A 9,548-nucleotide genomic window follows, 5' to 3' on the forward strand; every position below is an offset into this window, starting at 1 on the left:
GGTGTTTGGTACAGAGAACTAGGAAACATTATTCAGAAACATAAGCAAATGGATTTTCAGTGGTAGGTCAAAGAGACACAAATCCACCAAAAACCAGGCTTAGTTACTTACATGGTTATTTTGTCATGATTACTCATACACCCTGAAAAAGACTGCCACCAGAACTGGGATGAGAAACATGCTCTGGCAACCCTTACAAACCTCCAAAGATTATTAGGAAGGCAGAATCCTGTTCATAATGCAGTTACTACACAGAAAAATACAACCAACCACCCAGTCAGCACCCTTTTCCAAGACAAAATCAACAGCATACCTCCTCCCCACCCCCTCAATGCTACACCCCACTTCCCAGTTTTAGGCACCAACACAGCTCAGCCTCATTAAGCATTTTGTTCTCCTTCACAGAAGCTGTAGAACTACAGAGCCAGATCCAAAGCATCTGCATTTTCTGAAGAGAATCAGGCCCTATCTTCTCCCTGCCTTTGTGAAGGAGCATGTCTTCATGTTCTTTGTGAAATGTGAAAGGATTATTTCTCTGAATATATGAAAAAGTTGATTAATAACTTCATGAAGTTCATTAACAACTTTGGCTACTTGAAATCAATTGATTCACTCACATGAGAAGAGTTTCTCTTAGTGATCATGTCAGAGATGAAGATGTTCTGACATCAGTACTAAATTACAACAGTTGACAAACAAAACACCTACAAAAATGCCCATTCTTTTGCAGGTTTTTCTCCAAGTAAACACTTGAGAAAGAAACTCGAAAAAGTTCAAACATCCTCGCTCAAACATCCTTTTATCAATGTTTACACACTCATTGGGTATATGTGGCATTGTATACCTTGAAATACCTTGTCCTATTTGTTTTATTTCCATTATTTCAACATAATGCTTCATATAATATACATCATATAATGCATGACCACAGAATTCATCTTATTAATATATTACAGTATTTGGTGTCAATACAGTTTGATTTCACTGTAACTTTATGAGCAAATTTGATGATAAACCATGAAAATATGCCTATACATAGAGTAAATGAACATATAACACATTCAGAGGTTCTCTGCTTAAATGAGTCTACAAACTTCTAACATGAAGTTTCTCTTGCCTCTGTAAAAGCTATCTGGATTATGGATATTACTTTATATATATATATAAAAGATACACTTTGGTAATGTTTCTCTTTTTTACTAAGTATGACCCATTGCTTAGTGCAAAGGGGTCACTCTGGACTGTTTTTCTCCTGTGCGACTCAGTTAGAATAGCTCACAGAATTCAGTAAGGTGAGGAAGAAAAGTAAGCAGGAATAATTTTAAACTCTGCAATTCTACTCAGACAACACAGGCACCAAGGGAAAAGCAGGAACACAGCCTTGCTGCAATGTGAAAGGGTAGGAGAGAGCCATGACATGTTTATTATGTATTCAGGGAAAGGGAAGCCAGAATTGCAAGTTTTGTCTCTTCCTGAGAGGAAGGAAGAAATGGCAATGAGCCACTGTTGACAGAAGCACTCTATTCCCTCCATCCCAAAGAGGCTTTGATTGTAAAGGATATTCAGATCATCTACTGTAAAATGACCGGACATTTCTGATCACTGACCCACCATTTATCTAATCAGAACATGAGAAAAGGAGTTCTGAAAGCAGCTTCTCAGTTGCTCCCACTACAAGCCCAGAAAATCTGCAAGTAGCATCTATTATCAGTGGGATGCTATGGCTCTGATACGGCACCAATTCCTTAATGTGGTTTATGGCAGCACAAATACACCATAACACAAAAAATGCAAGCAGTTCTTTTTCTGTCAGAGTAAAGAGGTTTCTACCAGAAAGTGCCACTATTTCAATTATTCAGCTGTTGCACAGAAATATTGTTATCATGCAGAACTTCCCAATAAAATGTATAGGAAAAGCCAAGTCTAGAAAGTGACCTGTCCATTTGAAAGGTAATTATGAATGTGTAATCCATCTAGAAACATCATAAGCAGAGCAGCAGCACACATTTATTTAAATGCCTTTACAGACAGATTGCCAAATCCTGAAGCCTTTTCTTTCATTCCACACTTTCCCACCACCGTGAGAACTATTTCTCATTAACAACCAAATTGGTTTCAGATGCCCTGTTATAAGATGTTACCTTAGAAACCATTGGCTAAAAGACTGTGGCTTCCTTCCATAGAAATCTCAAGCAGTGAAAAGGCAGATTTTCTGGCATAAATCAAATCCAATTTCTAGGGTTCACTAAACCTTTTCTCCTCAGAATAATGTTTTGTGACTAGATCTTAGCAGTTAATAGTGCACGAAGAATTGCTGGTGTGAACCAGTTTTAAATTATTTTCATTCTATTCCCTTTTTTTAACTCAATTCAAATTACTTCCAATGCTTATCAAAACTTTTAACTAAGAAGGATATATACTATCATTATACTATAAATATGACAATAAATAGATTGAATAAAATATTCATTTCCCTCCCCTCTCATACATCTCCTTAAACTACTCCGATAAAGATTACATTCATTTATTAGACATTTGGAAATACTTTACAATAAGTGAGACAAACCTCTGACAATTTTTTCCATCTCTAAACATCTTCCACAAAAAAGAAATGATCAAAAGAAACAGAAATATTAAGACCATACTCTGTACTTAGTAGGACATTATCATAATGATTCCTGCTCAGAAAGTCTTTTAAGTTATGTACATAATTTACAACTAAGCATATTCAACATACAATTAAGTAGAGGGACAGTAATTTTAAAAGGTGTAGTTGACCATGAGACCAATAATTCAAATACACTTAGAATAAGGGAGTTGGAACTGGATGATCTTAAGGTCCTTTCCAACACAAAACAGTTTGTGATTCTATGATATTATAGAAAAAAATAATAGAGAACTGCAATTTATAGAGCCTTGTAGCTTACAAGATGAAAATGTATGTGTAATAATTCATCACTGTATGATCCGAATTCAAGACAGCATTCAAGCTACTTTTTGACATCATCATAGCGCCCTTTATACCTACCAGACTACTCACAGGATAAGTGCAATTGTGAATCATGACAAGATCCTACTCCTGCAATGCCACATGATTCTGCAAATCCAAGTCTTGCAGTGCCCCACCACTAACTATTCATGGGTTCAAAGGCCAGCAGCAACCCCCCTATCCACAGTGCAAACTAAAACTGAACAATGAAGAATACTTCTGATCAAATGCCTTTCTTTTTTCCACATCACCCAAGAATTTAAAATGTATTGTCTCAAGGTTTCCAAGACAAGCAACATTCCTTTTTAGCCCCTCCTCTCACATTGCACGTTCAACCTTAGAACAGCATGTACTACAATGTAAAGCACTTCCATTCAGGCGTTAAGCCTGGGGAATAGACCTTGCAGTTATGAATTCCTGTAACAAGGATTTTGTATCACTCTGTGTGCTGGAGGTACTTGGCATAAACATTAGAAGAGCTGAAGAAAGTTTTAGCAATCAGTACCTCCCTCCTCCCGCTTTGGAGGCATGAGGAGCTCCTGCAATTTAGGATACAGCAGCATGTGACATCACCATTCAATGCTGCCAAATCTCTGCTAGGGAGTTCTGGCAGAACAATGACTAACATCTGCTGCATGAAGGTCAAAAGATAAAAGTCAGCTTTCTTCCCCCCCGCAAAGCTCAGTATCAGTTTTCTACATTACAGAAACATGGTGAAAGACAAAAGCTAAATACACTGGAGCTTGCTTCTCTGTTCAGCTCAAAGTGGTTACAAATAACTACTGGCCAATGAAGCCTGGGACATTTAAAAGCATTAATGGCAACAAGAAATTTAAAAGTAGATGCATAAAGGGCCTCTGCTTATGCTGATAAAGGTTTTAATTATTAAACAATGAGAGAAACCTACATTAGCTTTTTATTACTTAGGCTCAGTTATGAACATTTAAAATTTATCTGTATCACATAAGCAACAGGGCAATTATCAAAAAGAATCTGTCACGAAAAAGCATTCAGTCCTTTCTAAGGAGTAAGCCACCACCAGACTGAAAGTAGGTGAAGTTAGAAGCAAGCAAATAATTTGGAGCTCAGCAGGTTCAGTCAGGTTAGGAGAGGGTACCGCTTTGTTCCACTGTGTACAAATACACGGCACCTGGGATAGAGTCACGTTTTCTACAGGAGAGAAGCTAAAGATCTGGAGGCCCTCAAAGCTCAAGTACAACTTCTCAAGGTCAGATCTAGTGAAACAGTGGATGAATTGAGACAGAAAGATTTATAGATGTGGCATTTTGTTCATCACAAGAGGCTATTAAAGCCACTTGGTAACCAGGGGTGAGAAGCAAAGTCCTGACAGAATACAAAAAAAATGGTTGAGACATAAAACAAAGGGAAGAATTAAACAGCTGATTCTTATTACAGGGTAAGATTAATAGGGGGAGTGCCATAGGTCTTGGTAGCAGGACCACTGTTCTATAAATTTCCTTAAGAACTGAAGCCATGAAGAAACAAGAGGCAGGAATTAAGAAAGGCAGGAACAGTGTAGAATGACAAGTGAAGGCTTGATTCTGCTGCCACTAAACTGAAAAGCAAACTCTCAATTCATTCCAATCCCAACAGGACTGGGTTTTTTCTAACCACAGCTAAGTTTCAGAATGAATATGAGCAACTCTAGATTTTTGAATTAAGAAGCAGGTAACTGGATTAGTAATACATAATGGACGGCAGTGTTAAAATATTTCCACTCAGCATTAAAGTTCAAGTAAAATGTAGCGTTTTCATTAAAAACCCCACAACCAACCAAAAACCACAACACAACCTGGAGTAATGGAAGTGGAAAAATCTGCTTCTATGTTGTCCCATTTGTGAAAAGAACTGAGAACAATACAAGAAGTCTTGTATGGCTGCAATGCAAATGATGCAGTCAAGCCAGTTTAAAAACCTACTTTGACAATTTATTTTCTTAGACAAAGCTACAGATGGATATCAGGAATCTTATCTGTGGAACTCCCTGAAACGAGGACAGATTATAAGGGTCTCCAATGAGTACTGAAGGATTCTATGTGTGCATGTGTATTATTTTATCATGGTAGTAGTGCAAAATACTGCCAAATGCAGTAAAAATGCAATTTAAGCAAGATAGCAGTGCTATAAATTAATCACCATCATATTATTTACTGGAATTGATTTTTACTCCTCCCAGGCTTTGGCTATTTGACAAGACACTGCTCAGAGCTGTACCTGTCTGATCTCCCAGTAACAGTGTCTAGCACAGTGGCACTGTCCATTCTTAGATGATCCTCTGTAAGGAACTCATTACTATTAATAAAATACGCACAGTGTGTGACATGAGTAAGACACTACACAGACTTATTTTCTTTAGTAATTAGCTGTTGTGAAGCCCCTTCCCAAACAAGCATGCAATTAATTTTATACTTTAACAGCAGTGGATACTTAGAGAACTTTTTCTCTCATTAAGCTGCTACTAATTCTAGCTACCCCAAGGATTACAGAGAAAGCAACTTCACACAAAAACATTATATGAATTTTGGGTATCATCTTGTCAGGAAATCACATGCTATTTGACCAGCCCCCTGTAATTTCATTATTATTGTCCCTAAAAAAAACCAACAGATCACCACACATCCCTGCCCCCCCAAACCCCCCAAAAAGAAACAACCCAAATCTCACAACTAAAACCCACCAAAAACCCACCAAAAAAAAACCACCTCAAACTACAAAAAAACCCTCTTCTAATTGGAATGTAACTACTATCAAGGGGATGAAGACAGTTTCACAAGAGAGACCCAGAACAAGCCTTAAGATATGTCCGTAACTGATGTTCTGGGGACCTTTTGTAATACTGAAAATTTTTATCCAATGGAAACAAGCATTCAGAGAAGTGTATTGATAAAATTCATTAACAAATCAAATACTTTTTACCACCAAGAGACTTTATCAAGATTCCTTCATACCACAGTGTTGCCATGCTCAATTTAACCATTCAGCACGTAAACTTGAAAAAGCATCCTAGTATTTCAGTTACAGGAAGAAAAGCCCTTGTGCTACCCAAGTATATCCAAATACTTAGAGCATTTTTACTCCCCAGACTTTCAAAACAAAACAAAAAATGACTTGACAGAGGTAAGCATGAACAGTACAAACTGTATGCACTTTTCTTCCAAAGCCTGAAAAGGATGATATTGTGTGAACCATTTTGGTATGTGATCCATTTTTCGAGGATGTTCGTTTAGATAAGTACCCTCTAGTTAAACTAAGACAATGTAATAGTATGGAATTCCCTATGATAGTACAGACACTCCCAAAGCATGTGACTCTCAGGTACAACTACCTCCTGTAACTACACTGACTTCAGAACACTGTCATCTTGTATCAATTATTTGCCCTGTATTCCTAAAACACTAATAAAAGTAAGTCTTGCAAATACAGAAAGATATTATAGCTATCTTCATAGCAAGATAGTGAATGTATCAATTTCCTAAAGCAATCTAAAGCCATTATGAGGTAATGTACTCTCTGGGGCATAGCTTTACACTTGTATCAAGTATTAGGGCCAAAATGTCAGATCATTTTAGACTTGAGCCTACTCTAGTTGAAAGCAGCCTTTGTGATGACAATTATCATTGACTGCAAACATGCCTGACCCTCTGCATATGAATAATAATGACACATTTGTTAGAATCAAACCATAAGAAATGGAAATTTATCAACAGTTTTTATAATCATACAGTAAACAGGATGCAGATTGGTTTTATTTATTAATTCAAACTTAGCTCTACAGCATATTTCTAACACAAAGTTGTTGCCTTGTAGTAGGTTTCTCAGGAAAGTCAGCTTATTTTACCACTGCTAGTAGACTCATCTTTCTGCTGAACACAAGACAGATCCAACACAGTATGAGTATGCATCTAAGTAAATACAGAACTTTGGATAGAAGGAATTTGGCATGTTATTTTAAGTAATCTTTCAGCTGATCATAAATTGTGCACAGTACACAGCCTTCTCTGGTGTAAAAATCTACCTTTCTCACTAGGGATTTTAGTGGAAATGGATCATCCTCACCAAGAACAGTTTGTGTAAGTGACCACAAAGCTTAAGAAAGAGAATGGTAACCTCATGAAAGGCCACTTAACCTCCTTCCTTCCCATCTCCCCTTTTTCAACAAGCCTTTACCAACTTACTTGTCCTATCCAAATTTGGATGCCAAAGCAGCTGTGACATGGAAACCCATTAAAAAGTAGAAAACCCAATTAAAAAAAAAAAAAAAACAACACCTTTTGACAACTGAAGCTTCAATAGAAGGAACAGATATTTTTGGCAAAATGCTATCCTGGGTTGCTGTTGCATTCTCTTGAGTAACATGTTCTGACCAAGAAACACATTACATGTCTCCTACTCCAGCTCACAGCTACTGCAAAAGGGGTTTTATCACTTCGAAATAACCTGCATATCTGAGCTGCCTTCCAGTGGACATGACTGGATAATTGCAACCATCTTAATCCAACCAACTGGGTAGCTATTAATCACCTTAATCAGCTCATGCATATTTATCTCTCTCTGAAACTTTTAGAGACTATCTAGCAAGATAGCAACATATATATCCTCCCTCTCAAAGACGACTTTTCATAGATAACAATTATGTCTGCATGTTTGAGGGATAAGACATAACAAAGAAACAACCAAATCTTAAATCCTGCAGAAAATGGCCTTGCAGAAAATGCAGCCTCATTGATGAAAAGTTCTCTCCTTTATAGCTGGGTAAACTTTCTGTGCTGCAAACATTAGTTAATGCAGTAAGACTGTAACAAAAATAAGCCATTCATTTGTAAAGGAGTAGTGAGGTGGGGACACCTACCACAGATAAAGATCGCATTGTGTCAGGCTGCATGCCATCCTATTTATATCTTGACCACAAATGCAGCCATGGGGCATCTTGTCCTCTCCCCCACTTCTTTTCTTAAACCCACAATATTTTAGAGCAAGTAATCAAGGATTCCCTAAAACCATGTGACTGTTTCCTATCTATTACAAGATCCTCAAAAAGTTGCAGAATGGATAAAATCTATGTCAAGTGTTACACTAGCAAGACAAGAATAGGTAAGTGATGTGTAAGAACCAAATCCTGCTCTACGTGACATCACTGTATGCCAAGAGAAGCTCCTCAGAAGCCACACCTGACAGAAGTTACTGGGCCAAAGAATTCCAGACATAATTCTCTTGATCTTACATGTTACTATCCCTCTACTGTAGTCTGAGTTCAAGCTTGACAATCAACTATTCACTACTTATTAATACAACAAAAGGACAGCAAGCAGGATGTTGCTTGGTAGAGTACAAAGGAATCTTTCTGCCTGTCTACTTTCTAATCAGCTTATTCTCCCAATCACCTAAAAAATGCAACCTCCAATTAACAAAAAGGTGGTTCCATGGATAGCTTGAAATAGTTTATTAAAACAATCTCCAGAAACAGGCAAAAAGTCACAGGTTAAAGCAACCATCCTACCTATCCCTCCAAAAACACTGTGAAAGGAAAAAAAGAAGAATTTTTTTAGAAGCATAGGTCTTTTTGCTTATTTAGCCCATATAGGGACTGTGTAAGGGAGGGCTGCATCAAGTATACTTAAGGTTAAAAGATACTACAGTGTCAAATTCCTACACTGGGCATCCTCATATTGCATGTTTATGAACACGTGTGCACATAAATACATGGTAAAAGCAGTTATCAATGTTTTGGAGACTTTTAAATCGTTTGGCTGATGTTGCTAGGACTTTTTTAACTAATATGTGCAGCTCAAATGACTTTGGGTACTTCCAAATAAGCATTACAAACTACCTCTCTACACAGTGTTTCTGGATGAAAAAAATAGCTGTATTAAAAAATCAAAGGCCAACTTCTATTGACTTCAGTGGCTTAATACACTCTAAAATCCACATAAGCTTCAATTTTGCTTTCCTTTATACTAATGGAAATCCTAAATAATTGCTCTGAAGTCAGCAGAGATTCATGGGATAAATACAAAAAGAGCAAAAGGGTCATTTTATTTTATAGCTTAGCTCGATACATGTATGATAGATTAACTCCAGTGTTACAAAGACTGTTAAGGGCCTTTGATTTGTATGTTTATGTAAAGTAATTAAAAACTTGGGATACAGAATTGACCTGTGATAAACCATCATGAAAGACTGATTGGGAAGGGTATTCATGTTTTAGAATACGCTATGAATGAAAGGGGCTTCTGGAAAGATTCTTAAGAAATACATGATCAAATACAAGCCAAAAGAACCAGAGGCTTTAATCAAGAGATAAATGAACTCCTTACTTTTACAAGAGATAAAAACTAATTTAACTGTATAATAAGACAGATGATATCTGCTCAGGTATGCAGTGGGCACTGCTGTGTGGATGGTATGCGTGTGCCTGTTTGTGGCACACCTTCCAGGCACTCTGCTACAACTCCTGCTTTGGAGAGTTAATGGTCTGTTACTTGTACAGCATGGACAGGGCTGAGACAGCACAGAACTGCTGGAATTAACCCTCCTTTGC

The sequence above is a fragment of the Melopsittacus undulatus genome, chromosome 6 (assembly GCF_012275295.1).
Source record: "Melopsittacus undulatus isolate bMelUnd1 chromosome 6, bMelUnd1.mat.Z, whole genome shotgun sequence".
Classification (NCBI taxonomy): Eukaryota; Metazoa; Chordata; class Aves; order Psittaciformes; family Psittaculidae; genus Melopsittacus; species Melopsittacus undulatus.